Here is a 19,707-nt window from a genome sequence, read left to right as displayed (position 1 = left end):
TGGCCCCATAATAAAGCCAACCTGAGATGTTTAAGAGGTTTTAATAGGATGAATGTCTATTAAGACATACTTCATGGTTATAAAAAATTGTTTGCAACGCAGAAAGTTTTTACAATTTAGGGTTGTCCGTGTTCCAGGAAAGCTTGAAAAGTCAAAATAAGATCTACCTAACAATCTCCCCCCTTTCTTGAATGGGGGATTGTTCTCGTAGATTAAGATAGTCGAAATGTCGACCAATCAGATGCAGCAAAACAGAATTCTCAATATGAATCTTTAGTGCTAATTATTGTTTTTAAATCTAGGAGTGGGAATTCTTTAGTAGATACCATAAGGGGTAAAGGAATTATTTGTTAAGTAGACCGAAAATTAACATTTGTCATTATGCGATTTTCAAAATGTTCCATTATCATGTGATTTTCAGACTTCACAAGTTCTGAAGCGTCTTCAAACAAATTATTGTCTCTAAGAGCTCCTAACTAAAATCATAGTTGCCCAAACTCCTTTTTTCAATAATTCATCACTTCTTAAACATAGAAAATCATCACTCAAAAACTGGGCAAACGGTGAAAACAGCTTCATTTCTTTTCTTGATTGCTTTTTTTTCAGGAGTTCGGTCTGTGCCAACTTATGCAACGCCTCAATTAGCAAAGCCTCAATTAGCAAAGCCACAAATTGGCAAAGCCACAAATATGGATCAGAAACCCTCCAAAATCAAGTCCATTTCAACTAACGACTTTCAAAGTTGTTTGCCCGATGAATCCGTTGACATAGAAAAGCTACTGACTCATATGCAACTACAGGTTCAAAATTAACCATTTCCTTTTATCTGTGATCTTTTTTAGGCACATAAAAATGGAAAGAAAAAACCTTTTAAACCGAAATGTATTAAAACAGTTAAATAATTTTGAGAATTTTCTGCGGTTTTCAATCTACGCTCAAACTGCTCAAAACTGTCAACTAGCTCTAAAATTGCTCTTTAGCGTTATGTTGAGGTTTTAAAAAAGTGTTAACCGTGTTTGTTACCACACGTGTTCAGTACTGGCGCAAGAAACACATGTTCTACAGTGCCTCGCGATGGTTCCGCCTCCTCTCCCTCCTCCTCTTCTTCCTGCCTGTGCTTCTCTGCCACCTGGTGGCCTGTGTGATGCCTCTAGTGGCCCAACTCCACCCTCAGCCCCAACTGAACAGGATGTCCACAGTGGTGATGGTGGCAAATGCAGTGGCTGCTACACTCACTGGTACCTCTTCACCACAACGTCATAATCAACTCAGCCACTTCTCACTTTTTGTGCTCTTTTTAAGTGTCTATGAACGAAGCGAACACACGTACTTCTGTTCATCTTTTACCCTGTTTTTTAAAATTTGCTGTTTTTGTGCTGTTTGACTTCTGAGTTCTTGTTAAGATTAGTTCAAACTAAATTGCTAAAACGAAGGCAAATTAAGATCGCTAAAAAATCAAAACTAGCGCAAAAAACATTTATAAACTGTTTTCAAGTCAAGGTTTTACAGTGAACTTACCGAAAAATTTGACTTTTCCGCAAATGAAACAATGACTACACCAATTAACAAAATGTCTCCCGATTATGGTTTAAACTCAAGTAAATCCATTAGAAAATTGAAATAAAGTAAAAATAACACTAAAAACTTGATCACTCAGGCAATCATTTTAAGAGCAATGAACGTAGTGAAGACTCTTATATAGGTCTTGCTAATTTTTTTTCAGCAAGTCTTAAAATATTGAAATATTGATGCACTTAGGTATAATGCACTTTTTGAGTTCAATTGAAATTCATCTGCTGAAAGTGACGTAAATAGCACTCTCCAAATACGAACTTGGAAATGGTGCAAAAAACGTGAACAATTTCTAGTTTTGAAAGTGGAATTTTTTTCTAAGATTTCCCAGCGGAATAAAACTTTTACCCATTGATCTACACTAGTGGACCAATGAAGCGCATATTCAAAATTTAACTCTGTAAAATGCCTGTTTCCAATGTTCATTTTGGACAACATTTCATTCGAAATTCAGTAAGTTTTCTACATAGACCAGGAGCAAGTGATCAGAGCTGCCCTCTAAGAAACTATCAAAATTTGCTTTCAATGACTATCAAGGTAACCCGGGTCTAAAAATGCCAGTTTTCTTCATCCGCACTAAGTTTTTTATCTGCGTGAAAAACTAAGAAACTGTCGAGTTCAAAAAAAATTCATACTGACTATTTCATTTTTCTCGCTGAGAGTGTTCAATGTCGCATGAACAACTTTCGTACTCCGCATATTCAAAACAGAGTTCAATACGATGCAAAACTTAGTGCGGATGAAGTAATCTGGTATTTTCAGAATCAGATTACCTTGGTAATTCATTGAATCCAAATATTGATAGTTTCATAAAGGGTAGCTCTGATCATTTGCTCCTGGTTTATGTAAATTTTTTTCTGAATTTCGAAGAAAATGTTGTCTAAAATGGACATTTAAAGCAGTCACATTAGAGAGTTTCTTACGGAGTTTGCGCTTAGTTTTGACCACTAGTGTACTTTTCTCAAATTGGGTTCATGTTATCAAAAAAGCGCCAGTCATAAATTGTTCTAGAAATTCAAAGAGCTTACAAGGCATCTTTTTTTTTCTGTGAAACTCAAAAGTTGAGATTTTTTCAAGACCGCAAGTGGTTTTTTATGTTAACTTGCGTTCATTACTCTTTTCCAATCTTCGATTGGCTTTGTTTTCAAGTTTGCGGCCTTCTTGATGTTCGGCACTTTTGATCGTCTAAGTGCGCGCCGTTTATCGCTAATGCCCAATTTTCAGGGTTCTAAACCGTAGATCCCACGCTAAAATTAATTGAAGGATCTACTGAAAAATTTACATTAAAAATTTTTGTACAATTGGCCACTCTTTTGCGTAGTAATGGTTAATAATTGTCAATAATTGTAGTGTAGTGAGTGATCAAATTACGCTCTCTAATTTAAAAAGAGAAAAAAAACGTGAATCAATTTTTGAATCGAAAGTACACCCTAATTTTTAGGTTGCTCAGCTGAATAAAAAAGTTATTTATTGATACGGTTTTTTCCAATTGAGATAATTTATTTGAAGAGCAGAGATCACAAAATATTATAAAAATTAAGGAGCTTCAACACTAAATGTGTTTTGCTGCCTATTTCAAAAGTTTCAGACGGTAATTTTTTTTGTTTTTGTTTTTTTTTGTTTTTCTGTTCACATACACGTTCTCAACTGATTATTGGTTATGTTTCTAGTAAAAATCCCAGCTGAAGAAAATTTTTTTCTATTGATCCATATTTGGGCTTGGTTCATGAAAAAAATCAATTATAATAGACTCCTGAAATTCAAAGAGCTTGTGTTTTTTCAAATTTCCGAACACATTTTTTTTGTTTTACAAATTTGGAATGATCATGTTGAAATTCTTTCAATTTCTCAAACTGTAAATAAAAAACGAAAAAACATCATTTTTTAATTCTCTGATCTGGTTTTACTAAATGGGATTGATTTGATCAAATTAAGTTCGAGGAAAGAAATTAGTTGAAATTTCTTAGAATAAATGGGAATTATTTAACGAACGAAATTCAAAAATTAAGAAAATTTTTCAAAAAGAATAAATCGATTTTTGATTGACCTGAGTTCATTTGATTTTTTCAAAAACTTTTCGTTAGTACGATGCAGTTTGTGTCATTGAGATTTTTATCCGACTTTTGAAGAAAAGAAAGTAACATTTGCTGGGGTTGGCTTTGTTTCTTCAGACAAAATTAAACTTTTCAACTAGCCTGTTGTTGAACAAAAGTTTTTATACCATCTGAAAAACATGAATTTGTAATCAATTGTTCGTAGTTATGAGGGTTTGAAAATTGAATATTTGACCAATTTGGAATGATTAACGCTGCATTTATTTCGCTTAAGGTCTAGAGGCAGCAATCAATTCCATTGATATTACCTTATCATCTAGAGTGAAAAACGACAGAATCGAAAAATAATTTTATTTTTTATTTTTTAGTTTCGTTATATTGAAAACTACAGATTATTTCATAGATGAAAAAGGGCTGTGCTGTCCTGCTTTTCTTGGAGATCCTTCGCAGAAGAGTTGCCTTTTAGCCTCTGTGTTTACAACAATCACAGCTTTGTTCAAGACATTTTTCCATGAAAATTCAAAAAAGAAATTTTAAAGCGTTAGGTTTGACTCACCAATGCAACCAATTATAAGGTCAGTCAGCCAAAAATGGATATCTCAAAATAGTACAAAGGGGGACCCTTTGGGTCGGCTGGCGGTCGAATCCTTGAGGGGGGGGGGAGGGAGGGCGTCCGCCCCACCGCCCCTCGCCCTAAATCCGCTACTGAGTATGGTAATATTTTCATATGAACATTTCAAATTTCAGAATGGGACTATTATAATGAAATTTCAGAATTGGACTATTATATTATTCAAGCTTCGAAGTGATTTAAACTTGATGCTTTTTTGGCATAGATGTCTACTCCAACGCTTCTTTTTTTGTCATCGATCCAGTAGTGGGTCTCATTGGGAGAGAGTTGAGGAATGGACACCTCCGCAGGGGTTCGACCCCTTTCCACCCAAAACGCCCCTTCTTTTATACTATAATAACTTAAAAAGGCCAAAGTTAAAACAAGGATAAATTAAATTCAAGTAAAATACGAAATTTTATTGCAAAGAAGGAACAGTGCGAGACTCGGCTCCATTGGAGCGACAGTGTAGAAGGCCAACCATTAACTGTTTAAGAATTGATGAACGTAGTGAAGACTCTTTTATAGGTCGAGATGATTTTTTTTCGTTTTTTGTAGTCGATTTTCGATATGGGGATTTTAGATTTTTGGTAAAATTCAATACATTTTTTGTTTGAAAGGAGGGCAAACTCCACGGTCGAACAGCAAAAAACTTAAGGTTCCAAAAATATGATCAGCTTCTAGATTCGAAAAAGAATTTCGATTTTCAGATTTCCTAGTTGAATAAAAGTTTATCTATCGATCCAGTTTTCTCAAATTGATTATTTAATTAAAGTGATAATCTAAATTATTCTTATTATTCGAAGAGCTTTAGAACTGTTTTCTATTTTGAATTCTAAAAATGAATTATTTTAGACAAGTCATCTTTTTCTGTTTCAGTGCTTTTATTGACTCTTTTCCAACTGTATTTGTTAGATAAAAAAGTTGTATTAGGTCATCAGGTCAAAATTAGTTCAGCAAGTATGAGTTCACAAACAGACATATTTGCTGCTTTTGCTTCATTGCCGTGTTGTAGGTCTGCAGGCGAAGCTGATGTGGGACAAACAGAGTCTGCAGAACGAGGAGGCCTATCAGTTGTACAGAGTACTGGAGTCAGAAATTGCCTACAGGTAAATCCACACATTCGAACTGTAACGAACTCTAAAAACACTACCTCTGATCGTTTTTTTTGAACTGATTTTTGGTTAAAAGTTTTTATCAACATTTTTTCTTGAAGTTTTGAGGCCAAGTAGTTTTTATTGAAAATCGAAAATAGACAATTTTTCAAAAACAGTAATTCATTTTTTTCTTCATTACGAGGCCAAACTGTGCACTGGATAGGCGCAAAATTTTGTGTCTGTATGTTCCTGGATTCCAATGAAAAACCTTTGAGCATGTTCCAAAATGTCAGTGGATTCCACTTACCAAAAATTTCCGTGGGTTCCGTGTACAAATAAACGTAACGTAAATTTTGTCGGTACATTTGTTGTGCAGTACATCCGCAAATGTAAGTGGAATCCTCAAAAATTTTAAAGCGGAATCCGCGAATGTGAGCGGACTCCGCAAACTGTAAGTGGACTCAGAATTTTGTTTATTACTGAACTTGCATATGAACAATTAAAAACTAGAGCTGGAAATCTTATCTATAGCAATGCGTAATTTAAAGGCAAGGACTTAACCTTTGTCAGTGGAATCCACGAACAAGTCTCAAAACTTCTGTTAACTAAATCGGTGGATGTCACCTTGTTTCCAGTTTTTTGGAAACACGACACCGAATAACATCAATATTTGGAGTCATTCGGTTGAAAGTGTATGGAAACACAACACACAACATATTCAATTTAGGTCAGTGTTTGGGAATGCGTCAATGCCAAATACTGACGTTGGAAACTTAACGCCGAATAAATTCAATATTTGTAGTCATTGGCTTGAGAATGTTTGGAAACACAACGCGCTGCAAATTGCCAAATTAGGTCAGTATTTAGGACTGCATCAGTATTTGGGATCGAAGTTCAGATCGAAGTAGGTCAGTATTTGACATCGAAATTCAGTAAGTCAGTTTCTGGGAAGTAGGTTGAGATCGAAGTTTGGTTGACAGGATTTGAGACCAAACGTTTGGCATTCCAACTTGTAATAGATTAATGTAGTAATTGAGATTAGTTTTTCTGGTGACCAGCAAATAAAATATATAATTTTAAACGGTATACTACACATATACGTATAATTAATTGTAATCCGCAAACAAAATGCGGATTCCACTTACAATTTGCGGATTCCACTGACACGTTGCGGATTCCTCTTACAGTCAGTTGCGGATTCCGCAACAGCTCAATTTAACTATACAAATGTTTTATTATTTGTTTGTGGATTCCACAAACTGTTCTGGATTCCGCAAATACGGTTGCGGATTCAGCAAAGTTGCCTATTTTTGGAGCGATTTTGAGCGGTAAAGTGTTTTAGATATTTGCTTCTGGAATCCAAAACAGCAAAGAAGATCAAAGAAGCGTGGCAAAGTTGCGAACTCCGCAACAAATCTGATTTTGACCTGTTGCGGAATCCGCTTACAATGCATGGAATGCACAGTTTGGCCTCGTAATGTTTTTTTTGCGCTTTTTGAATCTTTTTTAACAGACTAAGTACCTAAATTTTTAAAAAACAAATCAGTCTTTGTTTCTGGTTTCATTCGTTAATTAATGGTTCAAGTTCATTATAAGTTTTTTTAATTCATTTTCTGTTTTTTTTTTCGAGATTATATTGTGATTTTGAAAATTATCATTGTATGTATTATGATAACGCTTTTAATTGTAAAATATTTTTTTATGTTTATGATTTCTTTAATTGACTTTTTCAAACTTTCTTGACTGTTGTTTCCTTTGATTGTTCCAAACAGTTTTAATCAGGGCTTAATTATCTACAAAAGAGGTTCTCAAAACAGTTTACACGCTGAAATTTTATTTCAAAAATAACTTATTCAATGGCTTAAGCTCAATTTAGATTTTTGTGCTTTTTCTGATTTTCGATATCAATGGATGATTGTTTTTTGAAATTATGTTGTGATTTTCATGAGCATCACATGTTTTATGTTTTTCATTATGTTTTTAACATTATGTTTTCATTATGTCTTCACATTATGTTTTTAATTATAATGCTTTTTTATGTTTTTGATTTCTTAATTTTTTTAAAAATCTTCGTTACTATGATTATTATGATAAATTTTAGGTTCATATAACCGTACAATTTTGTCAAAAATTTCATTTCAAAAACATTATGGTAGTGTCAACTATATTGCTTTTAAAATGAAACTTTTGACTAGATAGTACGGTTATATGCATCTGCACCGTCGTTTGATCAGATATGTTATCATGATAATCCTAGTAATAAAGATAATGAAAATCAAAGAAATCATAAGCAGCAACAGTCATTATAATTAAAAATATAATCGAAATACATATAATGATAATCAAGAAAATTACAACATAATCAGCTCCCGAAAAATTTGAAACGAAAAGGTTGGATCTCAGCTTGTGAAAAATTTAACTTTTTGAAAGGTTGATCCTGACGAGACAAGAAGTGAACTTGAAACATGTAGTGGACTTCACGTGGAAGTGTAGAGACTTCGAATTGAGGTTGTTCAAAGGGTCTCCATTTGTGCCCAAGAGAATATATGACAGATGGATGCTAGCGCAAATTGTGGAAACATAAACGAATAACAGATTTGCAAGTTCAAAGTTATGCTATGCTGAGCACGTGACTCAAAATGATCCGTAGAATAACTTGTTTTTCTTTAAGTGTATCAGCCAAAACAATCCGCCCCATACAATTGAATTTTTAATCTATTGGATTTTTTTTTCGAACTTGTAAACAACATTGTAAATTGTTCATTCTATTGTTCAACAAGAAAGTATTTGTTACTCAAAGTTTGATGCTCCACTCGGACGATTCTTCCCAGCCAATGGGTTAAATTTTGATTAAAGCAGTTTCAGCCTCGATATAACATGAATAGTGACCGACCAATAAGCAAAAATGATCGGAAAGTCTAATATAAGCAATTTCAAAACCAAAGTTTTGTTAAGGTGTGACACTTTTTTATCCGATTGTCATTTCTGATAAATTCAAAAGCTAACAAAAAAATGAAAGGCTGATCTAGGACAGTTAGTTGAAATAACGGTCAACCGAAAAAAAAAGCAGAATAATGCAGTGATGAGCAGATCGCCTAATTCTGTTTCAACTCCTTTAATTGAAACAAACAAAGAAAGTGGGAGTTATACAGTGCTGATGTAAACAAAGGAACAAACAAAACTTTCGAAATTTTAAACACGTTTTTCTCAAATTGGGTTAAAATTAGACGAAAACCCAAGAGAACAAAAGATGCCAGAACTAATTTGGTGCAATTTTTTCTCCGAAATTCTCAAACAATACTTAACCCCAAAAATTGGTCATTTTGGCTTTTTTAATTAATCAAGAACTACGCTGAAACTATTTGTTAATAGATGAAAAAGTTATATCACAAGAAGGTTTTTACTCGGCCCAACAAACTTCTAGAAAAGTTAAATCTCCAAAATTGCGTAAGTTGTTTAAAATTTGTTTCTAAACAAAGATTATGGTTTTATTTATTAAAAATCCCATTTTTCGTATACAGAGTTAAATCTCCAAAAACCTGTATCAGAGAAAATTATTTTACTTGATAGACAAAAATGGGATTTTTACTATATAAAACACAAAATCTTTGCTTACAACTAGTCTTAATCAATTTGCGCATATTTTTGGAGATTTGACCCTTCTAGAGTTTTGTTAGGATGTGTAAAAGGCTTGAACAATCAGTCAAACTAACATGGTGGTGTGCGAACACGGTAGAAGTCACAAGTTTCTTAGGACTGAGTCTACAAATAATCCGAAATTTTCCGAAAAAAAACACCCAGGAAAAATAATTTCTCGCTTTCTTCAAGTGTTAAAACTCGGCGAGAAAAAACTCACTAATCGAATTTAAAAAAATATATATATGCTCTTGAATCTCTTTGAGTTTATAGAAAAAACAGTTTGAGAAAGCTGGATCAATAGCTAAAGTTTTTGTTTGGCTTGGAGTTCTGAAAAAATCTACCTTCGGAACTAAAAATCCATCACCTTTTTTGTGAGCTTTAGACTTTTTTGTTCCATAGTGAAGTTTCTCTGCCTTTTATCAGAGGAAATGAACTAAACTCAGAAGAAATAAAAAGTCAAACCGCGAAAGAGTAAATTCAAGACTGAGCAAAATTTATGAATTTTCCTGGAAAAATAAACAAAAAATTCATCGCGACCCAAAAAAAGGGTGTGAACTAGATCGATCAATTTTAAAAAAAAAAGTTTCTGAAAAAAATATATTGGAATAATTTGGTCTTTTGTTAACCTGAGTCCGTTCAATTTTGTGAAACAGTTTTTAGTACTCAAAAAAATTAGTTGGATGAAAAAAGTTCGTCAAACGTCTGACGCATCTCTTAAAAATGTAGATCCGGAAATTTGAAGGTTAACAGTAAGATGCTTGAGCATACTTGTGCTAAAACAATCATTTTTTCGTTTTTCATTTTCTTACTTTAACCTTAGTTATTGAAACTTTTTCCTTTTTTGCTACTCACATCAGCAACCCCTTTGCTAGATTTCATCGGAAAGTTTTAACGGAGAAAATATCATGCTAATCCTCACCTGTTCAGTTTGCCAACTACCAGTTTTTCGTATGATATTATTTGAAATAGGTCTGAAATGGCAATTCAGGGTTCGAAATGACATATCAGGTTTGCAATAGCAGTACAGTTATTAATATTTGAGATGAGATGGTTCAGTTGGTTAAGAAATTACCATCACTCATCAGAATTTGAGATGAGATGGTTCAGTATTCAAGCTGAGATAAAGAAAGTCTCGATTGTACTTTTTGAAAACTGAACTGAAGCGTCCTCTGAAAACTGGATTAATTTGTTCTCTTTTTATTAAAACTGAAAAGCCAAATTCTACAAGTGGTAAAAAGTACAGCATGAAAAAAATATATTGTATTCAAATACTTTTGAGCAATTTGATCAATTTCAACATGAGAAAATATGGTCAGAAAAATAGGTATCCTTGTTTTATGAAATTGTTGAGCAATTCGATCAACTTTTCGGTTCTGTTTTTTTTCTGTCTCCTCGACTGTTTCTGCTGTTTCTGAACCTTTTCCGTCAAAATCTCCACCTTCGACAAAGCGTCTCTGTTGTTTCAGTGGCTCGATGTGTTCCTGTGCATACTGATGGTATTCGTGCTCTGGTTTGTTTTTGAAATATTTTCCAGATAAGAACTGCGCTTAACTCTCTTATTCAACATGAGAAAATATGGTCAGAAAAATAGGTATCCTTGTTTTATGAAATTGTTGAGCAATTCGATCAAATTTTCGGTTCTGTTTTTTTCTGTCTCCTCGACTGTTTCTGCTGTTTCTGAACCTTTTCCCTCAAAATCTCCACCTTCGACAAAGCGTCTCTGTTGTTTCAGTGGCTCGATGTGTTCCTGTGCATAATGATGGTATTCGTGCTCTGGTTTGTTTTTGAAATATTTTCCAGATAAGAACTGCGCTTAACTCTCTTATTGAATATAACTTTCTCTTTCCACAAACTTGTACTCAAATCATTTGACGTGTTTGGTTTCTGATGTTTAAGTGTATTTAACATAAAAGCTTTCACAGAATCAAGCCAAGTATTTGCATACGAACAAACGAAGAGTGTGATACTTTCGAACTGCAGACACGAAAGGAAATCAAATATTTCGTCTGTTAAAGAGTACAAAGAAAAACAGCATCAAATGGTTCTCTCAGACGCTGCAATAACCATTCTCCCAGGCATTATCTCATTTTTAGTAAAGATCATTGCGGTTGGAATGATTGTAAGCACTTCTGGACCGGGGTTGCCCGGCTTGCAAAACATTTTTATGTTCGCAGACGCCATCTCAGGTGAGCCAGTTTTGAATGGAGGAAACACTTTTGTACAGTTGATTTTGATACAATGAAGCGTGAAATTTAGTGTTGAATCTAAGTGCAAGTTTTTTCATCAAAAACTCATAATTTTAGCAAAAATGGACCACACTATTTTTAAATGAAGAGAGCCATGCGGACACGGCTTGAAAGATAAATGAAATGCAGCTCTCCGCACAAGGTATAAAATTGAAATCTGTTTTGCAAAACGTTGTGTTGATGAAAATAATATCAAAACTGTGTAGGCAACTTCTTTAAGTTTTCGAAAAAAAAATGCTTTCTCGCTTCGTATGACCAACTTGGCAGTAAAAAGGACAGATTTCTCTTTGGAAACTACTTGTAATAATTTTACTGAACCTGGACAGTGGTCTGCAGGAATAGGAGTGACAGTTGGGAGTGACAGATGAGTCTCGTCCCCTTCCGATGATTTATTCAAGGTTATCTCATTTTTTGAAGCCATTGGTTTTAAAAATGGAGTTAAAATAACATAAGGCGGCAATGCACTAAGCAAAGCAGCCCAAACTGATGGACTATAAAGTTTAAAGTTATAGGGTTTTAACCTTTCAAAAAGCCAGGCTCATTAAGGCCCAACATGTGCTCTGTATGACAGTGCGAATGAAAATAAAACGTCGATTTGATGTTCTCACCATTGACGCGATCAAATGAAACCCCAGGAATTTCTGATATTGGACCGGCAAATACTGATTTAATTATAGAAAGAAAAAAGAAGGTTTGAACAGTGAGTTAATAAAGAGAGGACTGAAAATGTTTTTCTATAATTTTTGAGAAAAGAGATCCTCTTGAGATCCTCATTCACATTTTGATCCTCATCAGGCCGTCTTGAGTGTAAACAATTATCCTAGGTTTAGTTACAGTCAAAAAAATAGGACAATTGGGCGCAAAACTAACGTGACACGGGTGAATCCAAAAAACACAATAACAATTAGGTTTATTTAGAGCCATTTCGCGAAAAAAAAAAGAAATACCTGGATAATAGACTGGCTTTGTGACTCTGATATACTGACAAGGATTGATGATAGACTGGCTTTATGTGAAAGTGACTCATTGCAAACCGAAACTGATAGTGATTCTGCTAGGCACCAAGATAGTGTCAACTAAGCACCAAACTACTGTGGGTAGAGGAAGACGAGCGGTGACTGACAGGATTTGCACTAAAAATCATTTTTCTAATTAACTAGTCGAAAAGTCATATTTTAGTAATATGTTTTTAGATTTGAGATTTTGAACCTTTAGGACTGTGTCAACTATGAAGCATCAATGGAGTTTTTGTCAACTATGAGGGCAGAGAGGGAGAGCTGAATGAAGGCATTTGCTTTAAAAAACAATTGACCAATAAATTAGTCATTAAATGTTTGAGTAATATATTTCGAGATTTTGAATTTTTACGCTGAGGATCCGACATCGAGTTGGGACGACCCAGCGGTGCTTCGGCCTCAACCGCGGCCTCCGTCCTGGCCTGGCAGATTCCCGGCGAATGACGGCGCTGAACTCAATGGCGATGCTCTCCCACGACCGCGCCCGCGCCCGCGCCCAATCGCCCCATTGTCAAGCATGCTCTCGTCAGAGTCCTCAGAGTCGATATGGCCGTTCCAGAGCCTAGCGCGACCCGCCCGCGCCAGCGCCCGCTCGCCATAACGGCCAATGCAGCGTTTGCCTCCTCGTCACTGCTGGAAACACCAGGGAAGTCCGAAATGCTCCTTAGCACCGTCGGCTCCTCATCAGAGCCCTGGAACGGCAACATGGTCTCCTCTTCAGTTTGCCCGTCATCCTCGTCCGGGACAATTGGTAACTGCTCGTCCTCTGTATCTTCTTCATTGAAACTAAACAAATGATAAACATGATTTTTATGGAGGAAGAGGGTTGGATGTTGTTTTGTGGTTTATATTGGGAAGGTTCAACTTAGGTGTCAAAGATGAAATGGAGGGGTTGTTCACATGGCTTCAGTTTTAGTTAGTTTAACAAAAATCAAGGTCAAAAGCAATAGTCACGAAAGGAGATTCGACTGAACGGCTCCAGATCTTGCCGACAGAAGGAGAATTTTTGCTGCGACCCATCTACCACCCTTTGCCAACAAGTTATGCACAGCTTATGTGCCACCTGCCCGTCGTGAACTTGATGCAAGAGTCTCCCCTCTTCGCAGCAGATCGGGCACATTTTTTGAGACTCGCATGCAATTTCGTTTAGAGATGAAGATGATCCCATAGTGTTTTCTGAATTACAATTATTCAGTTAGTTACTGAGACTGCATGATAAAAGTTAGGATCGCGAATCACAATTGATAGAAAAAACTGCTTCAAAACGTCATTTACTAAATCTAGACAGTTTGACATTAAAAAAAATCAAATTTGGGCCCTTTTGACTGATATTGGGGCAAGCAGTGCTCCGACTGGCAACGCCCCGCATGGCTGAAGATGGTGTTAGATTAGACTGTCCATCTCATCTTTATTCCCCAGCGTTTCCTTAGTTGTTGGCTAAAACACAAAATTATTAAGGTTTGATTGTTTCAGTATACGGGATGACCAAACTCAATTTTTGTGATCAATTGAGTATTTTGTATATGCGATCAAAATGGGTGCAGTTTTCCGATTATGGAAGTTAGTATATCAGTATCTGGGATGAAATTCAGCCAAAGGTATTTACGCAAATCATCGTGGCAAACGGGTTATCTAAGGCTTTGACGTGCGCCTTCAGAAATCTCTAGACCTCCTCTAGGTCTTCTAATTTTTGTTGCAGTATCGTGCCTCTGGTGCTATTAAATATCTTCTCTATTTTTATTTCTTTTGATGAAAATGTATCAATTCAATCTATGATACTAACCAAGATGCACTACGAGCTCATTCAGAGCCAACCTCAAAAAAGCAGAGTAGCTGCTCCTGAAGCGTCCTTCGTCTTTCCGCTCATTTTGGAAAACTGTGGCAGCCGTCAACAGCTGTCCACGATGGATGAAATTGACCCACAGAGCAACTGACTCGGAGTGTTTTTCAACTATTTGTATCATGTGTTTCAGGGATTGCTGCATCAGATAATTCTGGATTATCTGCTTGTTGTTGACAGACGGGGCCACAAATTAAAGTGTCTTGCAGGCTAAAAGAAAAAAGAACTAAATAGAACTTATTCGTATATTTCGTTGAAAAAATTGGTACATACAACTTTGTTTACTCTCTTCCTAAAATGTACATTACAGAGGTACCGGAGAATTCCTGGGGAATTGTTGTTACTGCACCAGCCTGCGATAACAGCAGGTAGCTTGACTCATTCGTCGGTACTTCTGTCTTCTTCAACTTCCCTCTATGTACGTGTCCCAACGACACAACCTTGACAGCTTTTGAGACAGAGAATTTCTTGGCAGCTGACTAGGAAGCATCAGCATCAATGATGTTCAAGAAAATTGGCGGCATTGATTGGAACAAAATCTGAAAATCGGAACATTGTCTGATCGCAACAAAGTTTGAAACGATTTTAAAAATTTTTTGGTTTCGTCTGATGAGCAGGCAAGGTTGGCTGTTCTGTCGGTGATTTTGGCAAAGGTTGGCTGTTCTGTTTGTTCAACACAGATCTATTCCAGTGTTCTGTTGCACCTAAGCTTACTAAGAAAAACGGTCAACCAAAAACACGGGTAAGTGCACGTCGATCAAAATAGGGTTTTTGGTTAAAACATAATGGCTAAAACAAAAGATGAGTATTTTCAAACTACATTCTGTTACATGAAGACGCTCGTTACAAAGATGTTGTGTTTAACTGCTGTCGTCAGACAACGCTTGAGCAACCTTGTCTCCATAGCCAAAGCGCAGTTGCTCGAAAGGTGCAAGGTCTCTCCTGGCGTTTAAGAAGCCTAATCTTTGACCCAGGCAGGAATGTACAACTTCTACCGTCTTCATAATGGCCTCGTTTCTCTTCTGGGCGGAGTATTTCGCTTAACAACCCAGCCAAACGTTCCAATTAAAAAATGGACAGTCCTCATTTGAAGCGTCGATCAATTGGCTAGGAGGACCCACAACTTCCAATACGTGTTCACTGGGAACTCCTGGTTGGAGGCAGTTTTGTCGGCATTGATGTTCGTGACTAAGTAAAAAAGTCAAATATCTGATTCAAAAAAGAAGTTTTGTTAAGATATACTTATCGAGTCAATAAAAATAAGACTGGAAAAAGTAGCTAAGTTTCCAAAGACAGCAAACTCCACATCAAAAATGCCGACCTAGCTCTGGATCAATACACGACTCTGCAAATCTTCCTGAAATCATTGGAAAGCTCTCAGTGTCGTTGGCGGTATGTTACAGGCTTGTGGATTTCTCATGTGGTTAAAACTTTCTGTTTGATCCATGATTGAGCAGCTTCGTAACATGGTCAACCAACATCTTCAGGTCTTGGGTTTGATCAAAAGTTTGTAACTTTACTCGACAGCTAATATAATTTTGTCATCTGCTGAGAAAAAGTTTGTAACTTTACTCGACAGCTAATATAATTTCGTCATCTGCTGAACGAAGATCTGTGTGAGCTGTCCCTGGTGGACGTAACTTTTAGAATCTTGTATCCGTCCAATTTCTGGTGAACTTCTGAAGCGTGCTTCTTCAGCTTCTCCATGTCGAACGTAGGGTTGATAGACAAAGGCATAAGCTTTGCAACCTTATGTGCAAGAGAGCGCTTCGGCTGTTCCAGATTTCTGAAGCTAATCTAAAAAAATGAAATTGATTACATATTTTGATGAATATTATGAAGATATTATGAAGATTTTGATGAATAATATGAAGATTACATATTATGTCGGTTTCCATTTTGATAAATAAATCACTTTGGAAGAAATATGAACGTTTATTAATCTACTTGGCGTTTGAGCTGATCGACTAGTGGAGCAATCCGGAATACCGCATTCCCAAATGAATTGACGAAGAACAGTTGAGTCGTCACCAGATTTATGGTGCCCCGAAAAGCCCGATGAATAACATAGTTGATATTGCTCTATTGTTTTGAGCATGCCTGTGCATGGGAAATGAAACGTGACAATGGCCCTGAACAATGTCAATTGTTCTTTGTGGGTCAAGGTCTCGTTTCTTTCATCGACGCAGTCATTCGACTTCTCGACAGTTTGTAAAAAGCCTTCTTTGATAGTTTCGTTTTCATCGGGTTTTCGGCTGGGGAGACTTTTCCAGGTTGCTAATATTATTTTGTTTTAGCTTCGAGAGATACTTAGTTTACCAAAACTTTTTATGCTTGTATAAGGTGTTCATTTTTTAATTTATTTCTTCATCTTACAGTTTCGCCTAGATGCTCAGGCTCTGCTTGATCCCTTTTGCGGCTTCCTGTGGGCTTGTCGTTCCTAGCGTCTCGTGGTTCCGTGGGAGTGTGGGTCCGCCTCTCATTTTCATGTGTTTTTTTTTCATTTTCTCAATAGTGAGGAAACACCTATGGCCATGGAGAAATCGGATACGGTGATGACAACATATTGGACTCTAATTAGGCTGGATATGTCTAATCCTGCTGAAGATGGCACTCATATACCATCGAGGGGCTTGAATGGACATGTCGCAGAGGGGTATGTGGTTGCCTAGATGTCGGCGGAATTACCGAGGCGAAAGGTTGCGTGAGTGCTCGCAAAGGGGTCAACTGTGTCAAAACAATATTTTGTCAAAGGGGTGCCAAACAAAATACTATTTTATTTGGTGAAGAAAGCACAGGGATGCTAGAAGGCATTGCAAATGTTGATGAAGAACTGGAAGGCACTGAACATGAGCTTTCAGCGTTCGACTTTTTATTTGAGTCCGTACGTTTTTACTAGACTCAGATGAAAAATGAGAGAAGCAACTAATACTGAGCACAAGAAGAGGATTAACTGATTTCAATTTATCGGCCAAGCTCTCATCAAAATTGGAGTTTACTCATCTTATCAGCACCAATTTAATGGGAACACCAAGATCAAGATAAGTGTTTGATCAGCATAAGAGCCCACCAAGGAATAGCTTCGACACTTTCTTTTCCTTTTAGCTCACCAGGAGACTGTAGCATCTGTGGCATAATGACTGCTTAAAGATAAGATGGCTAATTGAAGATGACGGCTTCACTGATAAGCGGAACTACAAGGCAGTTCTTATCAGTGAAGCCGTCATTATCAGTGTTGGATTAGTTCTGCATCAGGAAAATTGTCATTAGTCAATTCTTGAACCAAGACTCATTTCATTTCATTCATTCAATCGCTCCTCAGTTCAGTCATATTAGAGTCTTTCATCCATGTCATCTTGCTAAGAAGAACTTTTCGGGCAAATAAAAAAATAGAAGTCCTCGATGCCGTCACTTTTATCTGGGGGAAAGTGCTGTAATTTTATCCTTAACCAGCGATTGATGCATAAAGATTAAATGGTCTGATTGGCCGGGAAGTTCCACCTTTAGCGTCATAGAAGACACAAAAGAAAACGCAGTAGCATGGAATATGAGAAAATTTCCCGAAAACAATGATGCTTGCGTCATCAGCATAAAGCGGAATTCGAGAAAGGAGAAGCTATCGTTCAACCCCAGGTGGCTGCACAAGGGCTCGATGGTCTTTTTCGAACACGCTGGGAGTGTCAAAAAAGGGAGTGTCATCATCAACGACCCTTTTGTGTCCCAGTGCACAGTTCGTTTGGTCATCAAAACTCAGGCTGCTAGAAATGAACCATCAGGTAGTGGCGTTTTATACGTTAAGCACTCCGATTTGAGAAACGATTCACAAGCCGAATCAAGTAAACGAGCCGGAGAATCCTGCCAGACAATTTCATAAAGTTAATGATTAAGGATGCTGAGAAACTTAGACCCGAACAAAAACCCTCGGAGCCCACGGCCAAAAAAAAACAAACAAGGAGGAAAAACCGCAGGAAGATATTTTGAGTCGCCTTGATTAAAATGAGTCGCCAGAAATTGAAATCTCTTTAAAATTTTCTCCATGCATCAACGTTGTAATACAGGTAAAATGATCATTATACTAATAAAATGTGTAACTAATCCATTAAGTAATCCAATCCTACTAACTTGATAGTCTGTATTCATTATCATCGATTGCATCTGATATACTGGAAACTTATACTGCTTTTCCGGAAACAACTGATTCCTATCATTATCGGTATTTTTATTTATCGCATTCTAATTTGTGATTATAGTTAGGAGCGACTACCTTGCGCGACGTAGAAAAAAACAGTGTTGATTGTTTGAAATTCGATTTCACGAAGAAACGAGTATTTGCTGCAATGAGTTCTATCGACAATGCGGATGTTACACTGAGAATGTCTTCTGTTGTGGCGGAGCTTGCTGTGGAAGATTTTCTTGTATCAAGCTGTTTGTTTCATTTTCGATGTTTTTCCAAAAACAAATATGATTTATTCTCTTGTGCTTGTTTTTAGAACAAAATTAGCGGCGACCTGAGTGTTATCGCTCACCCAATTAGCTAGAATTTTGCGACTTCTCGGGCAAAAAAAAGGTGTTGGCTTGATGAGGAAATTGACAGGATAAACTTTCATATTGGTTCCAGCGACACCAGTAACCAGAAAGGCCTATTGAGTTATCATCCACACAGTGTGCTGCTAATTTTTGGGGCAGTTTAACCTCAGGAATTTTTAGACGCCATCAATCTTGAAATTTTGTGTTTGAGGAAAATGGGGCTAGTTCAACGAACACATATATTTCTTAAAGAGCATTTTCCGATGCTTTTTAAAAGCATGCCGTGGTAGATATGCCGTCCAGGTTAACTACCGAAAAGTTTTTAGACATAATATTGCCCAGTCCGTTTCACTGTATGCAGTATATGTAAAAGTATGGAATTTATGCCGGCCCGTCAAAGTTGCTCATAGTAAGCCATCTACCTATTTAGAGTAATTTGCTCATAGGGAAAAATATCTATTAAAGAAACTAACTTGAGTAGATCCGTTTTAGATAAAAATGAAAAAAACTTGAACAACTACATCAGAAATTAATTTTATTTCAAAAAACAAAAAAATTTGTTCCTAAAATTGTTGTTTTATCAAACTATATCTTGGCAATTTGAAAATAATAAAAAAAAAGGTTAAATTTAAATAACTTTTTTTAATTGAATTGTTTGAAATGAATTGATGAATTTAGATGCGAGCCTACTTGATAGTTTGTTCAAATTGTTCACTTTGCTGGAATTGAAATTGATGGTAGGAATTTAGATCAAATTTGGGTTGACAGGAATTGAGGTCGAAATGAGGTTGGTGGCACGAGTTGAGATCAAATTTGGGTTTACAGGAATTGAGATCGAAGTTGTAGGTTTGACCGGAATTGAGCTCGAAGTTGGGTTACATGAATTGAGATCGAAGTTGGTGTAAAAAATTGATATAGACAGGTATTACAACTGGTAGCTGATCAACGAAGTAATTGAGATTGAACTTGCTGGTGACCACTTAGTGAATAAAAGATGAAGATTAAAACGTTTCTACATATTAATATATATGTAAATGGAATCCGCAGACAAAATGCGGATTCCACATACAGTTTGAGGATTCCGCAACAACTCAACTTAGCGACAC

This window comes from Symsagittifera roscoffensis, chromosome 4 (genome assembly GCF_963678635.1).
Source record: "Symsagittifera roscoffensis chromosome 4, txSymRosc1.1, whole genome shotgun sequence".
NCBI lineage: Eukaryota > Metazoa > Xenacoelomorpha > Acoela > Convolutidae > Symsagittifera > Symsagittifera roscoffensis.
The sequence above is the reverse complement of the archived record's forward strand: the minus strand, read 5'-3'. Positions refer to the sequence as shown.